Genomic DNA, 10,871 nt, shown 5'->3' with positions numbered 1-10,871 from the left:
AAAGCCTAAAGCAAGTAATTAGTAGTAGGAGAAAGCAATGGCACATTTAGATTATTACACTTCACTTTGTATTGGTATCAGCTTGTGAATATTTCAGCAGCATTCATTTACATACCCACTGAGGATTCTGAGCAGAAATTACCCTTTGTTCTCAGGCATAGAATTCATTGGGGTTACAAGTTATATCTAGACTTTGGCCCCTTCAAATAGAATGAGCTTTGTGATGATATGTTGAATGATATGTAATCTTCACTTTTGTTAAGTAAAACCACAGGATTTTCCTATAGAATCATTTGTAAGTTTGCATTATGAAAATGCAAGATTTGTCTATTTGTGAAGTTCTTTGGTGAGAATATTTTAAAAGTAGTTGTGAAATGTAATTTGTGGCATCTGTATTTTATTACTTGTTACACCTGTCTCTTCCAGTTCTTTTTCAGTACTACCATTCAGACTCAGAGAGGGTGTCATTCCCTAGATCGCACACTTGGTAATCGAGGGACAGCAACCCATGTCTTCCTGAGCCTACTTCACTATCTTACACCTCAGGCCTGGTCAGACTGTGGCTTGCTATGGGTTACCTAATGAAGGCCTGGTGTCTGAGGTAAGTTGTTTTTAGGAACTAAATGAATATGAAATGCAAAGTATGTGATCTGCTGCTAGGAACAGTCTAGACCTTGCACAAAGTTATTTGGATAGAAAAAGAATTAGAAAGCAGGTTTTAAACTTTATATACAGATACCTAAATAAAATTGAGTTGATAAAGAATGGAAAAAGATTGAATAGACAGGGAAAATATTCCCCCAAAGAACTTTCTAAATCACTAAAGTATCTTTTTCAAGCTATATTCTTACCTATTTGACCCTTGCTCCACAGTCTCCTCAAAGACCCTCTGCCAGGCAATTTCAGATGTATTATAAACATACTTTTGTGAACAAGAGCTATAATTCTCCTCGATGTGGGGCCCTGCTGCTGATGACAATCAGCCCCAGGTAGCCTTTCACTTACCAATTGCTGTTGGCTCCAAAATAAGTTTTGAAAAAAGTGAATTGGAGCTTAGGATCCAAATGATAAGTAAAATGAAGGAATGCTTGTGTTTTCACAGCTTGTGTTTTGAGGTGGTCAAAAGCCACTGAGCTGACCCAGCCCTGAGAGTCTTCATCATTGCATTCATCTATTAACAACCATTCCTGTTTGAGTTCAGGCTGTTGACCTTTTCTCTAGAGTCATATTTGAAGATTAGCCTTGTAGTCAGCCTAATAGCAATTCCTCCAAAATAAACCACAACCCATTCCCTGTTACTCTGTTTTTAAGTTTTGGCTAGTTTATTAAATTTTTGACATCTGGAAGCAGGGCATACCTTAAACTTCACATTGGAAGCACCTATTAAATGAACACAATAGGGACATACGATTTTTTGGAGTAGATGTGAGTTGAAGCGAAGATACTACCTTGGATGAGGGGTGTTTTCGTCATTTACATACTTAGTTGGTCACTAGTAATCAAGGATAAAGACTTTAGCTCAACACAAGAATTAAGTTAAAAAAATTAAAAGCCATTTACTGTCAGGCCAGGATAGCCAGAATTTACTCAGAAAATTTTAGATGAAGCTTTACTCGGTGCACTGAACCATTACTACAAGCAATGGACTAGACTCAGCTGTGCTAGATTCCTCAGAATCCAGCCCTTCAGAATTTTTCATTCTCGTTGGTAGAAAATAGGAAGGCCTTGAAAACTGCAATACTGAATAACAGGAACAACAGATGAGTTGATATGTAACAAAGGACTCTGAAAAGAAATAAGCTGTTTAGGCTTGAGTGGTAAAGGAAGTTTCGTAGAGGTGTGGCATAAAATGGAACTTATATGTCAATGGGTAGAAATGTTCATTTAAAAATATTTAGTAAATGGTTCTATATTATGTGCCCAATGTGGCAAAGATATATAGTGGATGCTATACACAACCACAAAGTTAAACACTGAAGTTTAGGAAACATTGCTCTGAAAATGTAGAGAATTATTCAGGTATACCTAAATGTGCTTGGTGAAGTCAGTGAAAGTTTCAAAGTAAAATGTTGTTCATGCTGGGTCTTGAAAGGTTCTTGGGCCTTCAGCAAGTGCGCAATAATGCAAAACCATAGTGAGCTACTTTGACACCAAATATAATATAGACTAAGTTCATAAACTGAACATATATGCATAGGAGAAATTTAGATATTACATAATCCGTTCACTGGAGTGAAAAAAATGTTAAAATCATCTCTTAATTTCATAGGATTTCTTTGAAGGAGATTTTCTAAGTGCCCACCCATGCGTTCCCGTATTTCTTTGGAATACAAGTGTATGCTCTTTGTTGGAACATTTACATTTTGGTTGCAGATCTTAAGTTGAATATCCATTTTCTTTTTGATTATTTGTGCTAATAAGTAGTACAGGGGGAGAAAAAAGGATCACCCCCAAAGAAACTTTTATTTTGGTTTGAAATACAATCTGGGCTTTTCTGTAGCAGACTGAATGGGTTAGAAATCACATCCTTCTCTAGGCCACTGTTAACATGAGTCTGTATATCCAGAGCTCCTGCTGACCAACAGCAGTTGAAGAGAGGCTATGTGGAGGAGAAAAGTCAGTTTGTATTAAAGTTTTACTGGATATAATACATGAAGTAAGCCCGAAGTGCATTCAGACTTTCAAGCACATTTCAAAGATGAAAACAAATCATAAGTACCTGGAGTTGAATGTAAGGGACATTTGGAATATGTGTTTTTGTACTAACCAACAACCCCAAAAGTCTGTGCTTATATAAATACGTGCATATAGAGTAATACAAGGATACTCATTCTTGTTATTATATATTCAGGTGAGATAGACAGCTTTTTGCTGTTGACTGTCAGAATGTTTTATTGAAAGCTTGTACTCTACTAAAGAAAGCAAGGTCAGTGCTGGGGTAAATTTCTGGCAGAATATTTAAACTTCTGAGATGGTGAATTCCATTTAGAAATAATGTGGTTTTTATTAAATAAATCTGTCTAATAATATTAAGGTGCTATTTCAATGTTAAGAACAGACAAAGCCAATCTTAGGTACTAAGAGATGGGGGCAGAGATTGGGGTAGGGGTTGGAGTCATAGCAGGGTAAGAGTTGGGCACTGGTTTAAGGTTAACACTGAGCAAAGGAAATAATGAAAACTGAAACTCCCCTCTATTTCCATATGGAGGATGTTTTATTTTTGTTTAAATTCCCCTTTGCTATACCACATTTTCAACAAACTGTATGAAACTTGAATATATTTCTAATATGGAATGGAAACAACAGGTTTTCTTTAGACAGATATGAAGACCTTTTGTTTTTAATTTAGTGAAGATTGATAATAAAAAGTGATAAGAGGTTAAAAACAAGTGGTATTATGATTAAGTAGGTCATGAAATTCTCATGCAAATTTTGAAATGGTAAGTTTATATCTGTATTTTCTTGAATTACTGTGAACTGTTGAAAAAGTTACTGTCTTTTTAATCAATCTAAAAGTCACAAACTTGGAGAATCCCACTGAAGTCTAGAATTTTTGTGTGTTTACTTCATTTGATAAAATTCTTTATCCCAGGAGGAAACATTTAAAACTTATTAATATTACCCCCACAGCATCTTTTTATATTCACTAGCTCTAAATAAATAACAGTTGTATAATTTAGCCTTAAACACACAATTAAATATTACCACTGTTATACAAAAAATGTTTGGGTCCATTTAACTGAAACCAAAACTTTTAACAGATTTTGAAAACTTTACAAACTGAAACTACGTAAGATTGATATTTATATTCCAAAATGTATTGAAGTCTTAATAGGAGAACTATACCTATTTGATGTAATTTTGGTGGTCAGAGGGAATGTTTGTTTTTTTGAGGTAAGTTAGACACCAAATCCCAGGGACACCCAGCCAAACAAAAAAAATCTCATAATAACTAAGAGAAAATAATAAATAGTGAGAAATTATACCCGTGGCAACCTATAGCAGATTCAGAATGTGTTATGGGATAATACAGGAGCACGGGGAATTTAGGCATTGAAAGGCAGCATGTCATTGTTCTTAGGAAGTTTGTCCATTTTCTATTAGCAAATTGGCGTTGGAGGAAGAAAGAAAGAAGGAAAGAAGAAAAGAATTACATTGATTGAAGTAGAATTTCTTACACTGAAGGTTTATATTTTCTAAAAGTATTGGGAAACATCTTGGGGTGTTCAGAGGAAGGCAACACTGTGATTTGACTTCGGGCAACTGGGCAATTCTTTGGTACTTCCCCGTAGAACTATAACTGCAACTGGATTTTCATTGCCCCAGGTTATCCTCATTTTATTTCTGTAGTTTTCTCACCATTCCTCATGGTGCCTCACTTCTGAGCTAAGAAAAGAAACACAAGATTTTATTTTTTATTCTCCTCTTTTAAATCCATGATATGAATTGTTTTCTTTTTGTGATAAAATCCATTTCCCATCACCACCCTGGAATGAGCCTTGATATGATTAACATACCAATTTACAGGTAAGGTAACTCACATCTCTTTTTGGTCTTTGCAATATACTAGACATGTTATAGTAATAATATTGTCCATTAGAATACTTAGAATATTTCTAAATTACATTTTTATTGTTTTATTTTTGTTTGTGCATTTAGGAGTGAAACAAATCAAAATATTTTAGTGATATTAATTTTATCCTTTCTTTACCTTCTGTTTCATTTCTTTAATATCTTTCTTCTTAATATTTTTTCCTTTAAAAAACTAAGGAAAAAACCTGGCTTTTATTTGTTTCATTTCTTCAAAAGTGGTACTGTAATTCTCAGGTAGCTTGGATTTCCCTTTCTAACTTACCTCTGTCCGTTCAGTCTTTCTCCATCCACATTCAGTCAGTCACCAAGAACTCTTCTGTTTCATCAGTAGAGTCTCATATCTTCCTTGTTCTTTTCTTTTCCACTGTCCCTACCCAGAACAGGCCCTCATTAATTTTTCTTGAGATTCTTGAAATGTTTCCTAATGAATCTTTACAAGTAACTCCCCCCCCCGCAAAAAAGAACCAAACTAGTCAATGAATTAAGTTTAAGAATTTGTTTCTGAAATGTCCATTGCATCACCGTATAGTCTCTATTACAGTGATTTATAAATAATAAAAAAATATTTGATAGTAAGAACTTTATCATTGTGATTTTGTGTATTTGTGAATATGGATTATTATGCATATATCTGTATCAGTATATATTATCTATGAAAAATCTTTCATAAAATAATATTTATCCTCACTGCCTGGGATGGGCTCTAATTTTTTTTTCTCCTTTATTCCTCTTCATGATCCTCCAGAATAGTCTTCATTATTTGTGGATTCTGTACGTAATAATTTGCCAAAACTCAAAAATTTGCTTGTAAGCTCAAAATCAATACTCATAGTACTTTCACAGTCATTTGTGGATCCGTCTATGCACAGCATAGGGAAAAATTTGAGCCAGCAGTTAGGCACATGCCAGCTGAGGTAGAACAAGATGAGATGCACTGCCTTCTTGTTTTAACTTTAATACTTGTAAAAGTTTTCTGCTTTTTGTTGGTAATTTGCTATTTTAAATGGCCTCCAGCCTAATGCTGAAACACTGTCTTGTGCTCTTAAGCACAAGAAAGTTGTGATGTGCCTTGCTGAGAAAATATGTGTCTTAGATAAACTTGGTTCAGGCATGTAGTGAGTGCTGTTGGCCATGAGGTCAATGTTAATGAATTAGTAATATGTATTAAATAAGATGTCTTTAAACAGAAACACAAAAAATACAAGCTACGTATTGATAGGTTTATGGAAATGTGACCAGAGGCTCACAGGTAACCAATCCTGTATTTTTCCTATGGGCAGTGATTCAGTACTTGCTAACTCCATGTTTTTAGGGACTCTGCAGAATGTAATTACTGCAAGTAACAAAAATTGACTGTATTGTATTTCAATTTAAAAAAATTTCTGGTCAGGACTCAGTGCAGTTATTTTATGGGCCAACCTTCAATTTGCAAAACATTTCCTCACTTGAATCATTTCCCTCAAAGTTTACCACCAGGCAAAGCTTTGCTTTCCAGAAACAAATTGTAGCTGTTTTTTCTTTTCTCTGAGAGCTTTGTACCTTGCTGCTTTGTACTTTTTACCTTGCTTGCCAGGAAACTTAAGGCAGGTATTACAGCAACAGTATTAATCCTTGATGTTGGAATGCTCAGTTTCCTGTTTTTAGCCCAGGTGTCCTCTTCTTATTTCTACTATATTATTTTTATTTGATTTATCTTTGTGTAAAGAGTTTTGAAACCTCTTAGAGTAAAGGTAGAAATTAATAAAATAATTAATAAATAAGTAAATAATTGAAACAAGTGATCCTGGAAGAAAGATCTAGAGATGAGAAGCTATCTTTTTAGTAGAGACTTTTAAGATATAGCATTATTGTCAAATACTTTGATAGTATGTGTTCTTGTTAAGGTTTTATTTTTTTTTAATGTGTTGTATGTTAACTTAAAAACGTTCTTTGCGCTGATGAAATAAAAGGGTTTTCTGAAATGTCAGAGTAATTAAGTAAAACTTAACAGCTTATGATAGCAGTGTAAGAAAGTTTTAAAAAGTTAATATGCTCCCTTTTAAGATTCGTTATTGTGCTAATCGTCACCAGTATAGATTATATCATTAAAAAAATGCTTCCTATTCCTTAATAGCAGCAAAACAGGCATGGTTTGGATAATCAAATCATCAATAGTGGACATTTCATTGTAACCAATATTTTTGTTTTTTCTACTTATTGAACAGCCTTCCTTCCTACATCTCTATGTCTGTTAATGAAGATAATCCTAAATAATCAAGAGTTGCTGTACCAAATTTCAAACTAAGTGAAAGTTTGAGTACTTTCCTTACTTAATCAAACTCAGTGTATTTTATGGATTAACTGTTTCAAGTGAAAAAAATTAATGGGTAATAAACTCATTAATCCTAACTTCCAAGATTACATTTTGCTGCAATGTGTCAAGAGTTACAATTTGTGGAAAAAAAGTGATAGAGGACACACTGTTTAAGTATATTCTCCTAACATGTATCAATATCACAATGAGGAAATCTCTATTGTAAAAAATAATCGGCAGGTTGCAATATCTGCTAAAGGATATTACATCTCCTAAGAGATTTGCAGTTTAAAAGGGTCTTTCAAAATAAGCTTTTTATAGTTTTTTCTAGTTTTATTTAAAACAAAGGATTTAGATGTTTCCCTGCTTTCATTTACAAAAGTTGAGAGTGCTAAAACTCAAGGTCTATTTTCAAGCAGTATACCAATATTCTTCAAAATATAATCTTCAACATTTTCAGAAAACTTGGTAAACATAAATTTCATGAGTAAAAAACCTTAGTTTTTTGTATTAGTCTATTAGTAAATGAATAGACAAAATACTAATACATATTTTACTAGTAAGAGGATGGCTCATTTTGTATCAATTCATCTACTTCTATGTATTTGTGTACAAAAGACACACCTACAAATCATAAGCATATACTATAAAACACATTAAGAATCAAGTATAGTGAATTTTGAATTGAAAAATTGGGATGGAAATTAGTATGTATTACTTATCACCAGTGAATCTTATTATTTGTACTAATGGAACGTATGATTTTCGGGTAATTACCAAGAGTTGTTTGTGGTGGTTAAGAGCAGCTTCTGATCCGTGTTTAAAATGGATATCTTCTCTGAAAATCATTCATGTAAGTAGTATGAATATATTTACCCATTTATGTTATCTGGCCTTGATAGCATCAAACTCTAATGATGATCATGTTCTTGTAGTGGACAGTTCTACAAAGGCCTTGTTAACATTATTTTTTACTGGTAAAAGTCAAATTTTGCCACTGTTGGGAAGAGATAAAAAGCTCTTCCATTTTTTAATCATTAAAGACTTGTTTAAGAATATTAATCAGTTGTCCTCACTTGTACCACTATTTTATCACTAATACATTTGAAATATATGAGATGCAGAACAAGTTAGGGATTAAGCACACAAGATTCTAGAGCCAGCAGCCTGGGTTCAAGTCCCACGGTTTCCCTGTGACCTTGGACAGGTAACTTTCCTCTTTGTGTCTTAAGTTTTACCTCATTTGGGTAAAACAGATAAAATAGGAATCATTGTATTGATGGCAGTTTAAAACTGTAAATGGCATTTTAAAACTGAATGGAACTCAAGAGATTACGTAGAAACAGTGGTTTTGATTTTTTAAATAGCATTACCACTCTCACACTTTCTATGTAATGAAAATTGCATGGAGAATCTTAAAACAGAAAACAAATCGATGTTACTGAAATGTGGTAGAAGGCCTTTAGTCTTTGCTCATGCTACCTTTGGTACCTCTCAGAGAACTCTGCCATAGATGCCCAAATTTCTGAAGATGAAGGTTTAAAAATCCCTGATTTTGGTTATAGCCTTCTTTTATAGTTGAGGTAACTGAATTTCAGAGTTTGTAAATAGTTCATTTTCAAGGTAACAGCTAATTCAGCAAACACTAAAAACCAAGGATACTTCTCCATAGCACAGTTACTTACTCCCATGGCTCCCTCAAAGCCCCAGATTGTTGAGCCCTTAGTGGCAACATGAAAACATGTTTTGCTCTTTAATTTCCAGGTGATCCCAATGTCTCATTTTGGAGACATGTTTTGACAGTATTCCTACAGTTAAAGATCTGTCCCTCCTACTCTACCCTTAGGACCACATGAAAGGAAAACTAATTTTTAACTTCCTTATTTGCTTATCAATGAGTAAGGCTCTTGATGTGCAAACTAATTAGGACCAAGTGAACACAGTGTTAGAAGTGTATTTGAGTGTAAATTTCACCAGTGGTCCTAGTATCTCAGAAAGGGATGGACATTCAAATTATAGCTTTTCATGCTGTACAAAATGCCCACACAAACACACCAATAAGACCCAAAATATTCTAGTTTAGGAGACAAGAGACTTCAAAAGATTGTAAGAATTATTATAGGTAGCAAACAAGAGTCAAGATTGGGTTAGGCTCAAATCTAGCTGGAGTCAATTATCATAACTTTTTAAAAGACTTTAAAAATTGATTTGTGAATGTTTATTTTTGATTGCTTATTGCTAGTTATAAAGTCAACTTGTACAAGTGATTGGAGTTAAGATAAAACATTAGTTATATATTATAAACCAATATTACAGGCTTAGAGAAAATCCTAAGCTTTATAATACTGGGAAAGTTTTGGGAATGTAAATAGATTGTCAAATTTTCCCTATTCTTGGCATTCACAAATGGGATTATTTTATAATTGATTTCCTTTCTTTGGGCCTCAGTGAATTTAATGTATCACAAAACAGTTTACTACTACAGGACTAAAAGTACATGCTGGCCATTAATAGCTATTCTCACACTTAATATTATGTGAAATATTTAATGATTTGATTAGTTTTGTGCTTATTAGAGTTTCTGAAGTTGGAGAAAAATGAAACAATACTAATTGGACAATTGAATCATTGATTACATCATATTGGAAATGCTTAAATCTTGGATTGTGAATAAGGTTAAGGATTGTGGCATCATACTGTAAGTTACTAGCCTCTGTATAGTCATAAAAATTTGGCTGAACACTGCTTTTTAAATGGAGCAAAGTGACATGAAAAAAAATGTGTACCATCAGCTGCTCTTCCCTTAATAGGATTCTCTGGTGTGCAAATCACTATAGTGGGTGATGCAATGGGGCATAAGGACAATGAATCAGGTAATAAATTGAGTGTAACACTAATTATATTCAATGTGAACTGAAATATATACATTTGACGGCCATGATGGCAACCAATGTTCAAAGCCCAAGGTGAAAAATGCATTTCAGCTTATCCTTAAAAAACTCAACAGCCTACTACAATCTGTGTCTGGCATCAAATTCTATATATCTATCCATGTTTTCAGTGTCGAAACCCAACTCCTGAAGGAAAGGTCATTATCATTATTAAGTTTTATAAGAAAATCAGTACGTACCAGTATCCAATAACGGACACATCATGAATGTCAGACTTAACACACTTGCAGAGTGCTAATAACTACTAAAGTGTATTCTTGTCTCAAGTTGAAGTCAGTGTTGGAAATTTTATATTATCTGCTCTGCCTGAAAGCATTAAAAAGTATTTCTGTAATAGCTAGACTAAAAAAAATAGTGACTTTCACAACTTTGCCTAAGTTTTGGTTCAATTTCATATGTATGTCATATGATTTTGGCATTGGCCTGAATTAAGCAAAGGTATCATTTTAACCATGTTTTGTGTTGCCTTCAGGATGAAATAAAGCATTTATGTGTGCCTCTGTTTGCAAGTGTGTAAGGCATATGTGTTTTAGATACATTATTAGCTACATTGCTAGTTTTGTGTTTCTTTTAGGTCTGGGATTGCATGGATATAAAATATGCATTTATTCAGACACTAAACAAAAATCTTTAGTAATTTCTGCATTACAATGACCCTAATTCAAGTCCAGTGATAGATTAAAAGAGGTTGTTTCTTTTTCTATTATATATTTAAATTAAAAATAGGAAGATGTAGTTTCTACTAATGAGTTTTGTAGGGCTGTTTTAATATGATGTCCCTTAGGAGATTTTCTTACTCGGTGTGAAGGCTCCTAAGAGGTGCTTGTGCACCTGATTAATTCATAAATGGCGCTGAGGGCTGCACATTTGCCCAATCCTAGTTAAATCATAGTAGGCCGCTATTCCTCTGTAGGATGCACTGCAAGTTGTGATGCTCTTATTATACACCTAATTACAGCATTCTACACTGGTCTTATTCTTTCCATAAATTCTTATAAATGTGATGTCCATTTTAGAAGTTAGAGATTGAGGTT

General features: G+C 33.6%; 1 long non-coding RNA gene across 1 annotated transcript in view; it reads left to right on the top strand.

The window, feature by feature from the left end:
• The first annotated feature begins 458 nt into the window (after window positions 1-458).
• Window positions 459-10,871, top strand: part of LOC118935344 (uncharacterized) — a 461,859-nt gene continuing 451,446 nt past the window's right edge. Inside the window, exon 1 of the long non-coding RNA XR_005033782.2 lies at window positions 459-601. This is a non-coding gene — a long non-coding RNA (uncharacterized LOC118935344). The remainder of the gene's footprint in view (window positions 602-10,871) is intronic.

This window comes from Manis pentadactyla, chromosome 7, assembly GCF_030020395.1.
Source record: "Manis pentadactyla isolate mManPen7 chromosome 7, mManPen7.hap1, whole genome shotgun sequence".
Taxonomy (NCBI): Eukaryota; Metazoa; Chordata; class Mammalia; order Pholidota; family Manidae; genus Manis; species Manis pentadactyla.
Note: the sequence above shows the minus strand (reverse complement) of the source record. Positions and strands in the feature narration are given on the sequence as shown.